Genomic DNA, 15,599 nt, shown 5'->3' on the forward strand with positions numbered 1-15,599 from the left:
AAATCCGATTTGAGAGAATCAAATTGCTATGGTTTCATATTGAACTCTATTTAATGAATCTAAACATAAAAAGTATAGGTTTATAGTCAGAAATATAAGTTACAAGTCATTTTTGTAAAGGTAGTCATTTCAGTCGAAAGAACGACGTCTAGATGACCATTTTGGAAAACATACTTCCACTTTGAGTTTAACCATGATTTTTGGATATAGTTTCATGTTCATAATAAAAATCATTTTCCCAGAAGAACAACTTTTAAATCAAAGTTTATCATAGTTTTTAATTAACTAACCCAAAACAGCCCGCGGTGTTACTATGACGGCGTATATCCTGTTTTACTGTGTTTTTCGTGTTTTTCGTGTTTTCTGATTTTAAATCATTAAGTTAGCATATCATATAGATATATAACATGTGTTTAGTTGATTTTAAAAGTCAAGTTAGAAGGATTAACTTTTGTTTGCGAGCAAGTTTAGAATTAACTAAACTATGTTCTAGTGATTACATGTTCAAATTTTCGAATAAGATAGTTTTATATGTATGAATCAAATGATGTTATGAACATCATTACTACCTCAAGTTTAGTATTTAAACCTACTAGAAGTGACAAGAAATGATCTAGCTACAAAGGATCTTGAATGGATTGAAAGTTCTTGAAGTAGAATCATGACACGAAAACAAGTTCAAGTAAGATTATCACTCGAATTAAGATAGTTATAGTTATAGGAACTGAATCAAAGTTTGTATATGAGTATTACCTTGATTTAGAATGATATCTTACTGTAAACAACAAGGATTTCTTGAGGTTGTATGATCACTTTACAAGATTGGAAGTGAGCTAGTAAACTTGGAAGTATTCTTGATTTTATGAAACTAGAACTTGTAGAATTTATGAAAACACTTAGAACTTGAAGATGGAACTTGAGAGAGATCAATTAGATGAAGAAAATTGAAGAATGAAAGTGTTTATAGTTGTTTTTGGTCATTGGTATATGAAAATTGAAGGATATGTAATTTTGTTTTCATGTAAATAAGTCATGAATAATTACTAATATTTTTGTAATTTTATGAAATATTTCATGCTAGTTGCCAAATGATGGTTCTCACATGTGTTAGTTGACTCACATGGGCTGCTAAGAGCTGATCATTAGAGTGTACATACCAATAGTACTACATTTAGAAGCTGTGTATTGTACGAGTACGAATACAGGTGCATACGAGTATAATTGTTGATGAAACTGAACGAGGATGTAATTGTAAGCATTTTTGTTAAGTAGAAGTATTTTGATAAGTGTCTTGAAGTCTTTCAAAAGTTTATGAATACATATTAAAACACTACATGTATATACATTTTAACTGAGTCGTTAAGTCATCGTTAGTCGTTACATGTAAATGTTGATTTGAAACCTTTAAGTTAACGATCTTGTTAAATGTTGTTAACTCAATTTTTATTATATCTAATGAGATGTTAAATTATTATATAATCATGATATTATGATATATTAATATATCTTAATATGATATATATACATTTAAATGTCGTTACAACGATAATCGTTACATATATGTCTCGTTTCGAAATCCTTAAGTTAGTAGTCTTGTTTTTACATATGTAGTTCATTGTTAATATACATAATGACATGTTTACTTATCATTTATCATGATTAAACATAGTGTAACAATATCTTAATATGATTCATATGTAATTAGTAAGACGTTGTTATAACGATAATCGTTATATATATCGGTTCGAGTTTCTTAATTCAATAAACACAATTTTATGTATATAACTCATTGTTAAAATACCTAATTAGATACTTACTTATCATAATATCATTTTAACTATATATATAATCATATATATGTCATCATATAGTTTTTACAAGTTTTAACGTTCGTGAATCACCGGTCAACTTGGGTGGTCAATTGTCTATATGAAACCTATGTCAATTAATCAAGTCTTAACAAGTTTGATTGCTTAACATGTTGGAAACACTTAATCATGTAAATATAAATTTCATTTAATATATATAAACATGGAAAAGTTTGGGTCACTACATCATGAAGGGTTTGAATATAGATTGTAATGAATTTTTGAATAATACAAAAATTGTTTTGTGGGTTTAATGAATAGAAGTGATGTTTTTGATAGGTCAGATCATGTTGAGATTGAGAGAAATGATAAGATAGAGTGAGATTCGGTATGTAGGAAGAAGACTCGGTATGAGAGAGAATCGGTAAAATTACATTCCACAGCTTCTAGAACTCAGTTACAATGCAATGGCTATCTAATTAGGACTACTTAAGTTCCTTATATAGCCCTCTTCTAAGGAACCTTCATTTAAGCTTAATTCACATTAACACTATACAACTTCGGGGTCCTAACAATCTCCCCCTTAGTGTTAAATGTGAACTTTACAATATAATCCTATCGTGAAATCTTGAGAGGTCCAAACGTTAGTTTCCATCGTGAGCCATCTGGTTTTGAAACTTCTACTTGATTTTCTGAAATTTTCTTAGAAGTTTTCCAGACTCCCCACGCTTTCCTTGGATCTCCCTCAGTTAATGGATATTCATCCATTTCCTTGAAATACCTTCTCTTTCTCTGGCCACGAAGAATCTCAAACTGTCTTGTACGGATTCGGAGCTTTAAACGATCTCTGATATGCTTTATAAACTCTCCAAGACCCATTTTTGTATCAAAGTCATTAACCTTGCTTTGACAAATTTTAAGATACTTCAGTGCAGCCTTAAGTGTTCCATTTGAATATTTGTTCAGCTCTCCAGTATGAATGAACACCTTTTCCTTTTGAGAATTTACAAATACAAACCCTTCGGGTTCGAATTGCATTTGAAACATCCTCATATCCTTCAGTCCCTCCGTAAATTGATTCGAACACGTTATTCGAATCTTTTTCCTATTTGCTTCGAGACCTATTTGAAAATCTTCACGTCTCATCAGTTTAATTGTCTCCATCATATATCTTTTAACAGCTTCCAAAGCTTGAGCTTTAGCAAAAGGTCGAATGGTGATGATACTGAGGTACTTGTAAATTTGAATGATGTCAAGCATATCAAGATTATGAAAATCTGCTTCTGTGAACTTGTACTCTTTCTCATCTTCTTTAATAATGTGGAACTGACTGATGACGTCTTTCTTTTCACTTATCTCTACTCCGACTCGATCAATATTCAACACTTCTGAAATATGATATTTTCTTTGAAGCCATAAATCATCTTCATCTTTGTTGATATGTTTCCTCCACATAAACTCATACCAATTCCTTTCACTTGCTGGAAGCAATCGTGAACCTATATAAGTAAACCTTTTACTCCTTGGTGTATCATTGATGCGGAAGATCTTGTAAGCATTTTCTTCGATGAATGTGTTTCGTAACGTTATAAAATCATGTTCAACTCCCAATAACAATCTTTGTTCTTGATTCTTAAAGAATATTCCATGGTTGTATTTGAATCTGGAATTTACTATTTCACTTGATGTAGATGTACCAGAAGTTGAGCTTTCATTAGCATTTGTTGGATGTGAATTCGATGAGGGTGTAGAATTCGATGAATGATCAGTAGGATTTGTTGCATCATCATTTGGAACATCATTATCTTCAATATGATCAAAGATATCATCATCATTTAGATTAACATAAAGATTATCTTCATCGTCATTAGAAGAATCCATTTCATCATCACTTTCAATTACTGGATCAGGATTCCCTTCATCTACAATCTCTACATCTTCCGAAATTGAAGATACTGAAGATAACTTTCTTAAGATGACAAACCCATCATCATCCATCTCTTCAAGATAAAAATCACTTAAGTTCAAATCCTCATCTACTGGTCCACTATCAGCCTCATTATGAACAATTGGAATTATAACTTGCTCAGGCTCCTTATCATCAATTTCATCATGTGTAGAAACCATTTCTGATTCTGTTTGAACTTGTTGAGCTTGTGAAGCTAATGAAGACCTCACACCGCCACCCTTGGTTGAAATGTTCACCGATAGATATTCGTTCACCGATAGATATTCTCCATCTACTCCTATATCCCCCTCATGGCTATTCTGAGGATCAGAATCGTCATGTTCATCATCACGGTGAGGACTCAAAGGAGAAGAGCAGGAAGTAAGTGGATATCGAACACGAGCACGAAATAATGCTTGAAGCAAAGTGCGTCGAAGAACATCAAGATTGACTCTAGAAAACATACGACTGAAATATTCTTGCTCCAAAGCATCATAGAAATGTGGTAAACGAGAGGGTGATGATGGAAAAGTAACGATGGGAATAGCAGCAGCAGCAGTATCGGATGAAGGCGATGTCGATGGAAGTGTTTGAGTTGCCATGAGGGCAGGTAAGGATGATTGTGCGGTATTATTCTTATATGTAGGGTTGTACATACTACTAGTCAGATTCGTGATATCCCCTTCTGATGGAGGTTGGGTAACAACCAGAGTTGTCACTGGCGAAGTTTCTTTCGAAGCATCCGCCTCCATGACTTTAGTCTCATGGGACTCTGACAGAGTAGCAGAACTACCTGTCGGTTTAGCTCTAGCAGAGATATTGCTATCTCCGACTCCTGAAATCATTGATATACCATGAGGTGGCAAATCTCTTTCAGTTAAAGATTCTTCCTCCAAACTCTGAGTTTCAGAATCTGGAAGATAAGTGGTTTGATCCAATGGATCACTTTCATGAACTAAGGGATCAGTCTGCTGGAAGTCTGATAAATATCCCGAAGGATTGTCATGTTAACTCGTTTCCATGGGACGCGGTAGATCTCCCTCATCAAGATAAGCTGGAACTCGAGACCCTGTTGTACGTTGAGGCACAGGAGGATTTCCATCGGATACACAGGGTGCCTTTTCAAGATTTTTCGGCTCCCCTTCGACCGTTCTGGACTTCAATGATTGAGTTTCCTCAATTGATTGAGTCAACACAGACTTTACTGCAGAGGAAGACTTTACTTCCTTAGATGCCGAAGCACCTTGCTTTGTAGGATTTATTATTAAGCCCTGTTTAGATTGGATGGGCTTAGTGGTCTTTTTACCATCTGTGCATTTAAATCTCTTGCCTACCGAAGCTTGCGCTTCATTTAGCGTAGGGCTTACTGTTATTATTGGATGTGATACGGAGATGGGTGAGGGTGACCTAATTGGCTCTAGGTCTTGATCCGTATCACCAACGGTTGTAGTAACTGTTTGGCGGACGATAGGTGTCGAAGTCCTAGATCTAGTTACTCGTTGGGTTGGTGGAGTCTGAATCATCTCATCAGGCACATATCGAGTTCTCTTAGGATAATGTTTAGGAGACGATTTAGATGTTGTTGCTGAAGTGTCAGTGTCACTGCTCACTTCGGGTGTTGTGGAAAGGGTTGATTCAATCCTAGTTGGACTAGGTTCCCTGATCCTCACGGGTTGAGCTTGGTGTGCTGCGCTAGATCGTTTAAGGTTCACCCTAAGTGGAGTATTAGCTGGTCCAGGTGGTTGAAATACAGGTTCCTCTACAACCTCTGGGGCTAGAATCGCAGCAGGTTCAACTTGTTCTTGTTGTACCGGGTTCGGAAGAGGTATTCCTACAGCCTCAAAATAAGAACGCATACGAGCGTCTTGGGGTTCAGCTAGCCTCACTAGCCAATTTGGAATTGGCGTAGTGAATTGATTATCAGATACCATCGGGGTATTCATCTTCAGCTCCCCAAATCGTTTAATCTGTAATCCATGTGTACCTGGTACAAATATATTTGCATTTCTGCAAGCATTTATAGCATCATGGATAAAGATACAGAAAAACCTTTCGCAAGGGATGTATGAACCCCTTGGCTTATCAACTTGAGCTTGAACCAAATCCCATATTAGTTCTGCATAGCCAGGAGCTTCTACTTTTATGAAAGAGTAGAACAACTTCAGCATAGGCACAGTCAGGCTCTCGGATCCACTCCTTGTCATCAGCAAGCATCTGTTGATGATTGAGAAGATCACAAACCACCTTGAGTGCAGATATTTCTTCTGAAACTTAGCTGGAGGAACATTGCGGGCTCCAACATAACCAAGATCAAAGACAGATGACATCATATGCTGAGTAGCAGGAAAAGCAGGAGCATTCTGCACAACAGGAAGTCTGAATATCCTCCTGAAATCAGCCTTAGTGATACTCCTCCTCCCTTGAACTCCTCTCAGTTGAAATTCAAAACGAGCTTGTGTTCCCTCTGGATTTTCAGCAGTAGGTTGTGTAGCTTCCACAAACCTAATTGTTCTGTTAAGTAGCTCCAGATCTGTTACAGGTACACTGACTGTAGAGTTTAAAGCAGGCCACAGAGTGTGTCTCTCTAGAATTGCAGTCCAGTAGTTGCAGGGAATGTTGGTTTCAGAGTTGATGAAGTGATTGTTCGTCATTTAGCTGTATAAATAAGAAATAGAAGACCACAAGATATTTAACATAAAGCTTATATCTCTATTCTTATTTGCCTTTGAAATCCTTTGTATATGTTTTATCTTTTATATTTTATGATTTTTATGGTTTTTCAAAGATATAAAAATCCTTTATTCTCAAATATGAACAAGTAATTGACAATCATGACATTCATATGATATTCATCACAATACAAATTCATCATGCAAAATCAATTATATAACACAAAGAATCAGAACAACACTTAGTAAATTTTTAAACACAATTCAAGCAGATTCGGTAGTCATGAAAACTTGAGATTCTGTAACCAAATAAGCTTGAGTTTTCAGATCAGAAAGATATAGAATAAACATGTTAAGTGTTTGAAGATAAAAAATTAGAAAGTTTCAAGGTACCAAAAGTCAGACTCGGTATCAAGAGAAGAACAGATTCGGTATCTCCAAAATTAACATAAAGTCACTCAAACATGCATATTCTATCATGTAAAATCACAACCATAATCAATTAACCACTCAGTTAGAAGCAGATCAACATGTTAATCGTATGAACAGACTCGGTAAAGTAGACAGAACATATTCGGTAGATACAGAATCCATCAAACAATCAATTAAACATGTAACCAAACTTGGTCAAATGATAGATCAATTAATATAACTCAGAGTAGACAAGAATTCATGTTAATTAACCAAATCAATTGAGTTTAATCAAAGATTAGTAGAATACGACTCAGACTCGGTATAATCAACAAAATTTCAAAATTGAGAGTCACAATCCAGTTATTTTGATCTTTTCTGGTTGAAAAACATTTAATTATCTCAGATCTACACGTATGTATCTAAAGCAATGATTAAAATGAAATTATACCAAAGATTTGAAGAACAGAAGAAGGGATTCGGTAGATTAGGCAGATTCGGTATGTTCAATTAGACTCGGTAGGTAATTAAGCACAGTAAGAGAGTTAATTTGACTTTGACCCTCCTTTTATAGATACCGAAGATAAAATACCGAATGGGCTTTACCGAATGGGCCTATTTTACCGAATACAGTCCACTTTTCAAAACTTTATCAATTTAACTTCAAAATCTTGACAAATTGATTTTTTCTATTAAAATTCATTTCAATCTTTTCATGGTAAACAATTCTGAGACAATTTTTTAAAACTTTGAACTTACCGAATCTGTACTGTTGGATGTCAGATTCGGTATAATGCTTAAAATAACATTTATTCAGTAAAAATCAAATATTTTTGGATTTTATCTTTTCTAATTTTTATGAATTTTTCAAAATAAGATTTGTACTTAAAAGAACTTTGAATTTGTGAACAAAGTACAAATCTTCAGTGATACCAATTGTTAAAACGGGTTGCATACTGAGATGTATACAAGCCTTAGTGAATTATTTCAGATATAAAACAAAGAATTTATGAATTCACTTTTTGAAAAACAATATTTTTTATTAATTTTCTCATTTTCTCCCTTTTTCTCCCCCTCAAAATTTGATATACATGAATGTAAATTAGCATTTTGATAAAATTCCCAAGAAAATGAATTAACTCCTCCTTGAAATATGTATCAATGAGTTACCTCCCCCTTTCGTAACCATTGAACAATTATATCTAGGAAGTTATCATAAGTCTAAAGGCTCCCCCTTAAAAGATGATATCCAAAGCATATGAAAGTAGTTGCTACTCCCCCTAAACACAAGATCTCAAGAATAAGTCCCAATAGATCTAAGGAATATCAAGCACTATACTCTACCATGCCAATCTCTTTGATCAAGAACTTTATCCTAAGTTCATCTAAGGGCTTAGTGAACATGTCAGCTAATTGCACTTTAGTAGGCACAAAGTATAACTCTACATCCCCTTTCTCTACATGGTCCTTAATGAAATGATAGCGAATATCTATGTGTTTAGTCTTAGAATGCTGGACCGGGTTGCTTGTTATTGCAATAGCACTTTGCGAATCACAGTAAATCGGGGTCTTAGAAAACTTAAAGCCATAGTCTGAAAGTTGAATTTGCATCCACAAAACTTGTGAACAACAATGAGCTGCAGCAATGTACTCAGACTCAGCTGTTGATAAAGACACACAGTTTTACTTTTTGGATGACCAACCAACTAGCCTATTTCCTAACATCTGAATTGATCCAGATGTGCTTTTTCTATCAACATGGCAACCGCCATGATCCGCATCAGTGTAAGCAGTGAGATTGAAATCGGATCCATGAGGATACCAGATCCCAAGGTTAGGTGTACCTTTAAGGTACTGAAAAATCCTAACAACCGCTTTAGAATGAGATTTCTTAGGGTTGGACTGAAAGCGGGCACAGACAGTTACAGCAAGTGTAATGTCAGGTCGACTTGCAGTTAGATACATTAAAGAGCCAACCATGCTTCGATAAAGCGTAATATTAAAGGGTTTCCCATTAGTATCAGCATCTAGTAAAGTCCTCATTAGGGTTGTCATTGGTTTTAAAGCAGTCATTTTAAAACGTTTTAGCATATCATTGATATACATTGTTTGACTGAGAAAAATCCCGTTTGGTAATTGTTTTACTTGTAACCTCAAAAAGAAATTTAACTGGTCAAGCATGCTCATTTTGAATTTGTTGGCCATAAGGTCACCAAATTCTTTGCATAAGGTCGGGGACGTGGAACCAAAAATAATGTCATCAACGTAAATTTGAACCAAGAGAATGTGACCGTAGTTTTTACGGATGAATAGCGTTGTATCAATCGTTCCATGAGAAAAGCCATTATCCAGCAAAAACTTTGTTAAGGTCTCGTACCATGCACGCGGTGCTTGCTTCAGACCATACAAAGCCTTTTCCAAGTAGTATACGTGATTTGGATGAATGGGATCGACAAAGCCTTCTGGTTGATCGACATAGACTTCCTCTTGAAGATGAGCGTTCAGAAAAGCAGTTTTGACGTCCATTTGAAACACCGTAAACTTCATAAAAGAAGCAAAGGCAAGGAAAAGACGAATAGCCTTAATCCTAGCAACCGGAGCAAACGTTTTGTCATAATCAATACCCTCTTATTGTCGATATCCCTTGGCCATAATACGTGCCTTATTTCGAACCACAATTCCATCAGAATCCTTCTTGTTCTTAAAAATCCACTTAACCCCTATTGGTCGTTGACCCGTTGGTCTTGGAACTAATCGCCATACTTTCAATCGTTCAAATTGATTGATCTCTTCTTGCATTGCAACCACCCAGTTTGAATTTAGTAAAGCTTGAGCAACCGTTGTTGGTTCAATCTTACTAAGAAAGGCAGTATATAGACACATATTCCAAGTAGCCCTTCGAGTTGAGACTGGAGCAGATGCATCACCAATAATAAGATCTATTGGATGACTTCTAGTCCATCGGTTGTGTGGAAGATGTTGTACATCAGTGGCATCCATTGAAACATCAACCGTTGTTGATGTTGAGCCTTGATCCACTTGATCTGATGTAACATTATCTAATGGATTCAATTGATTATCTGGAGAAACAGCTGGAGTTGTATCAACTGATGAATCTTGAATTGGTTCAAGATTATCAGTAACAGGAGGTGGTAGGGAGAATGAAGAAGCAACAGGTGAATTAGTTGGTGTTGTATCTTCATCAAAAAGACTTTGTTGAGTCTCCACAGTAGTTGACTGTGACGGTGTAACCGGTACGGCTTGAACATTTGAATTCCGTTGAGGAGCATAAAGACTATCAAACAAGATATCCAGTTCATCTGATGTAACCGTAGGAACATCCTTCGTCGAGAAAATTGAGTTTTGCGTGGAAGAAGAAGTAGCCAGGTTAGGATCGGGTTTTGAACTGAGTTGTTCAAAAGCCATTCCAAAAAATTCATCGAACTTTACATTTATGCTCTCTTTAATCGATTTCGCCCGTTTGTGATAAACCCGATAAGCAACTTTGTTCGAAGAATAACCGAGAAATATGGATTGATCGCCATTTGGATCAAACTTTCTGAGGCTGTCAAAATCGTTAAGCACATAGCATATACAACCAAAGACACAGAAATATTTGACATTCGGGCGTCTACCATATAATAACTCATATGGAGTTTTATCAAAACGTTTATTAACAATACAATGATTTTGGGTATATCATGCAGTTGAAATGGCCTCCCCCCACATTTTTGGAGGTAGTTTGGAGTAAGCAAGCATCGTTCGAGCTGCTTCGCACAACGTACAATTACGTCGTTTGACTACTCCATTCTGTTGGGGGGTCCGAGCAGCAGAGAATTGATGTTCAATGCCTTGGTCTTTCAAATAACTATTAAACGGAGCATTCTTAAATTCCGTCCCATTATCAGTTCGAATGCTCTTAACATGTTTGTTAAAAGAGTGTTGAGTCTTTTTAATGAACTCAATGATAATGGCGGGGGTTTCTGACTTTGTTCGCAAAAGAAAAAATCCATGTAAACCGGGTATAGTCATCGACAATGACAAGTACATGTTTCTTGCCACCGAGGCTAGAAATACGCATGGGTCCACATAAGTCCATATGCAATAATTGCAAAGATGATGAAGTACTGGGGTTTTGCTTAAGCGGATGATTAGACCGTTTCAGCTTACCCATCGCACATGATGGACACACATGATGCTTCTCATAGTGAAAGGTTGGAATACCATCAACTAAGTCTTTAGAGACTAGTCGATTGATACCCTTGTAATTCAGGTGTGACATCCGATGATGCCATAACCATGAATTTTCTTTGGTAGAACGAGTAGCCAAACACATGGTTGCATGTGAAGGTGTATCATTGAGGTCAATAGTGTATAGTGAAGCACAACGTTTACTAACAAGAAGATCATTTCCTTCGGTGGATTGCACCGAGCATTGTCGACATTCAAATAGAACTTTAAGATCTCCATCGCAGAATTGACTCACACTAAATAAACTGCACCCCAAACCTTCAACATATGAGACCCGTTTGATTGTTATGCCATTTTGTACATAATCTCCGTAACCCGTTATCGCTGCAATTTCATCATTTCCAAAAGTAACCGTTCCTAGAAATTTGTCAATGAAGTTGACAAGCAAGGATTTATCGCCCGTCATGTGTCGAGAATAACCGGAATCGATATACCAAACACATATGTCGAAACCCTGTAAATGTGAATTTCCTAGAGTTTAGGTACCCAAAGTTTCTTGGGTCCTCTACGGTTAGTACCAGCAATAAACTTTGGATCAAAAACAAGATAATCACGTAAAGCATCATGCAGTTTAGACAATAAAGCATCATTTAAAACCACATTACATGAAGCATCTTACGCAATATCAAGTTGTACATCGTTATCAGAAGTCTTAACACACAACTTATTCCAAGTAGATGTTTTGTTCACAGACGAAAATTGAAAAACATGAGATGATTTCCTAGGCCGACTAGCAGATTGCGTTGATTTGGTTGCTACTTTCTTAGTCGTGGACTTAGGAACCCATACAGATTTGTAATTCAAGTTTGGATTATGACCTGTGACACGAAAAACACCTTTGTTAATTAGACGTCCAAACTTTTCAGTTGACACATGAGATGATTGATTTTGCAAAATTTCCAATTTGATTTTACGTTCTTTTGCATCATACTCACTTAAATCAGGTTTAGGACTTGTGTGTTGTGTGGGCTTAACTGATGTCGTTAAAAGACTCGCTTTTAAAGTTTTTGTCATTGGAATCATAGGAATCTTTTCAGTTGACATAGAACCATCGGGAGAATGAACCTTTTTGACAACAAATTGAGTTGTAGAAACAACTTTTGAACCACAATTGCCAAATTGAGAACGTAGAGGAATTTTAAGAATAGTAATGGGTTTTACATCCTTAGATGTCGTTGTTCCCTTCTCCTTCTTAGTAATCCCACCAATACATTCAAGCACATTGGTTTCAACATTAGACGATTGCTTAAGTGTGTTAGCCTGTTTCAGTTGAATTATCTTTTATTTTAAGCTTTTAATCTCAAGACATAATTCTTCAGCAGAAACTATCACTTCACCCTCCTTAAAAGCATAGGTACATTCTTTCTTAGGCAGTGAAGGCAATTTATCACACAAAGCAAGCATGTGTTCTAATGATTGGCACTTAAGTTGCAAGTCAATATTCTCCTTTTCTAGTTGAGCTACTATACGATTCAAATTACGTACAGCAGGTAAATGCAAATAATAATCGTGCAAAGGATCAAGTTGACTTTCAAAATCTATCAAAGGTTCAATGATCGGTTCATTATGAGGTTCTATTTTTTCATCTAAAGAATTTTGACCTGGAGATTCTGTCTCAAAGAAAACAGTTAGTTCATGTGCTAGGTCTTCACGGAAAACATTATCAGAACATGCAGGTAAAGCAGGTAGAATTGGTTTTACATCAAAAGTTGATTCATCAAACACCTCATCTATGTTAACAATGCTAGAACTAGGTTTGTTAAACACGTCATTCTCAAGCATTAAAATGTATTTCTCTAGCATGAGTGTAGGAATGTAAACCAATCTACGTGTCGGCACATAATTAGCACATTGCACATTCTTTTCAGTTTCAACAAGTTCCTTCAAGAAATTAGGATTTGATTTACCCATTTTTGCATTAATTTTCTCATACATTAAGCTAATTTGATGGTATTTTTTAGATTTGCGATTAACAATAACATCATCAAAATCAGCATCAGAAGAATGCACAAAATGCGATGGTAAACCAGCTTGAAAGTAATCAGAATGATATAATCCTGGAATCTTTTTGGAAGCTCCATCTAAGATCTTAGGATCTTCAAAACCCAACCCCCACTTTTCACCATGAATCGTTTTTAGTCTGTTCATGAAAATTGTTTGTTTTAAAAGTTCTAAATCAATGATAGCTTTAGATTGCTCTGTACGATAGATTTTTTCTTCATATCGAGCAAGTTGAGCTTTCATTAGAACAGACTCTTTTGACAACGAAGAAATTTCAGTGTCTTTTTCAATTATGGCATTTTCCAAATGAATAATTTTCGTGTTTAGCTTTGAAAGTTTGGGTTCATGTTGGTTTTTTAAATCAGAAAGATCTTTTTCTAAGAATTGAACTTTTTCTGCAAGTCGTTCAGATTTTAAACGATAATCAGTTCGTTCGACTTTAATCGGATGAATTGTCTTTTTAAGATCTTCCAACTCAGTTTCCGTAGAGCTGAGTTGGAGAGTCAATCGTTGCACATCCGTTTGCAATTTGGATGAGGAAGGTCTGGTCTCATTTAGTTTGATTTTATCTTTTAAAATTTTGTTTTCAGATTTTAAGCCTTTGACTTCTTTTGACATTGAGACCAGATTCTTCATCAAGTCATTTTGCATTTTTATAAAATCAGGTGAAATTTCAGTTGATTGTACCTCATCATCGTCAGATGTTGAGTCAGAATTCTCCAATGCTCCCTTAGCTTTGATGAGCTTAGTCACCTTGCATACATTTGCATGTTCCACCTCTGAGTCTGAATCATCAGTCCGGTTAAACCAAGTATCATCAACTGGTTTCAGCTCTCCCCCAGTTTCCACAATCTTAGCCATCAACATTTTCTTCTTGTAGTAAGCTGTGTCCTTCTTCTTAGGCATCTTGCACTCACGAGAGTAATGAACAGCTTTGCCACAATTGAAACATATTGAATCTTCCTTCTTGGAATCATCAGCACGTTGTTGTTTGGATTGATCAGCTTTCTTGTAGTACGAGGAAGATGATGAGTGTTTGCGTTGATTGCTTGATTTGCCTTTAAACTTGTGTTTGTTCAAGGCGTTTGTGAACATGGCTGCCATATTGACTAATTCAAGGTGAGAATCATCAACATCAGAAAGATTCAACTCTTCAGAATCAGTTGATTCTTCAACAAGCACTTTCTTGGACAAGCTTTTGGAAGTCGTAAAAGATTTGCTCTTCTTTTTGGCAATTAGGGCAAGAGGATCTCCCGGAGAAGACTCTTTCCTTCCTTCTTGAAGTTTAGACACCTCAGGTTGGTAATGCATAAGAACTCCAACAAGCTCATGAAAAGTCAACTTGTCAATCTCTTTGGTAGATCGAACAATGGTTCCATAAGGAAGCCAATCAGCATTGAGCTTTTTGAGGAATTTCATGTTGACTTCAGCATGTACTTTTACAATCTTACACCTTTTCAACTCATTGAGAACACCATTGAAACGACGATAGGTGTCCTTGAGTAGTTCTTCTGGTTCCTGCTTGAAATCTTCATACAATCCCAGAGCCTTATTCAATTTAGTAACGTCTGACATGTCATAACCTTCTTCTTATCGTTTGATCTCATCCCATATATCTTTTGCACTAGTGTTGCTATCAACATTTTCAAATAGCTCATATGGGATAGCTTGCATGACAATATTCTTAGCCTCTATGTCACCCTGAGCTCTTTCATGTTTATCACCAGAAAGTTCATAGACTGGAATTGGCATACCAGTATCCGGATGAAAATCAACAACTGGACCATCTCTCATAGAAGCCCATATATGTTTAGCTTTCTCACCTTTATAGTCTATGTACTGAGTGATACGATGAAGCCACTGAGTGTACTTGCCATCAAACAACACTGGAGGTCGGGAATCTGATCCAATGATAAGAGTGTCCTGAGTAGACATCTTAAATTGAGGTAGATTCGGTATAGATTCGGTATTAAACACAATCTATGATCAGGGTTCAGTATAAAATCTAACAAGAATGTCAGATTCGGTAAAGATTCGATACAGTAGCAGATTCGGTAAATGGTTCGGTACTGTAGCAGATTCGGTAACAATTCGGTATACCAGATTCTGTATCAGAAACTGATAAGAATCACAAGTAACACACCCAAATTCGGTATGGATTCGGTAACCACATAACTTGAAGCCTCGGAACACTTAAAACCAAAGAATTAAGTGAAACCGAGATTCTGATTCGGTAAATGACTCGGTAGTCAAATTCTGTAAAATATTATGTGTAAACTCAATCCAATTCCCTTGAATTAGATTCGGTAACCTTGCTGCACAAGAAAACAAGTTAGAAACAAACAGAATATCAATGATACTGAAGATTCAGGATACCGAATGTCAACTGTAGCAGTTGACAATACCGAGTCTAAGTCTAAAACTTAGAAATATAACAGAATCCTTTCTCAAACCACACCAATTAGCTGCGTATGATCAAACCGAATGTGATAGAATCACAAACACACCACA

The sequence above is a fragment of the Rutidosis leptorrhynchoides genome, chromosome 2 (assembly GCF_046630445.1).
Source record: "Rutidosis leptorrhynchoides isolate AG116_Rl617_1_P2 chromosome 2, CSIRO_AGI_Rlap_v1, whole genome shotgun sequence".
Taxonomy (NCBI): domain Eukaryota; kingdom Viridiplantae; phylum Streptophyta; class Magnoliopsida; order Asterales; family Asteraceae; genus Rutidosis; species Rutidosis leptorrhynchoides.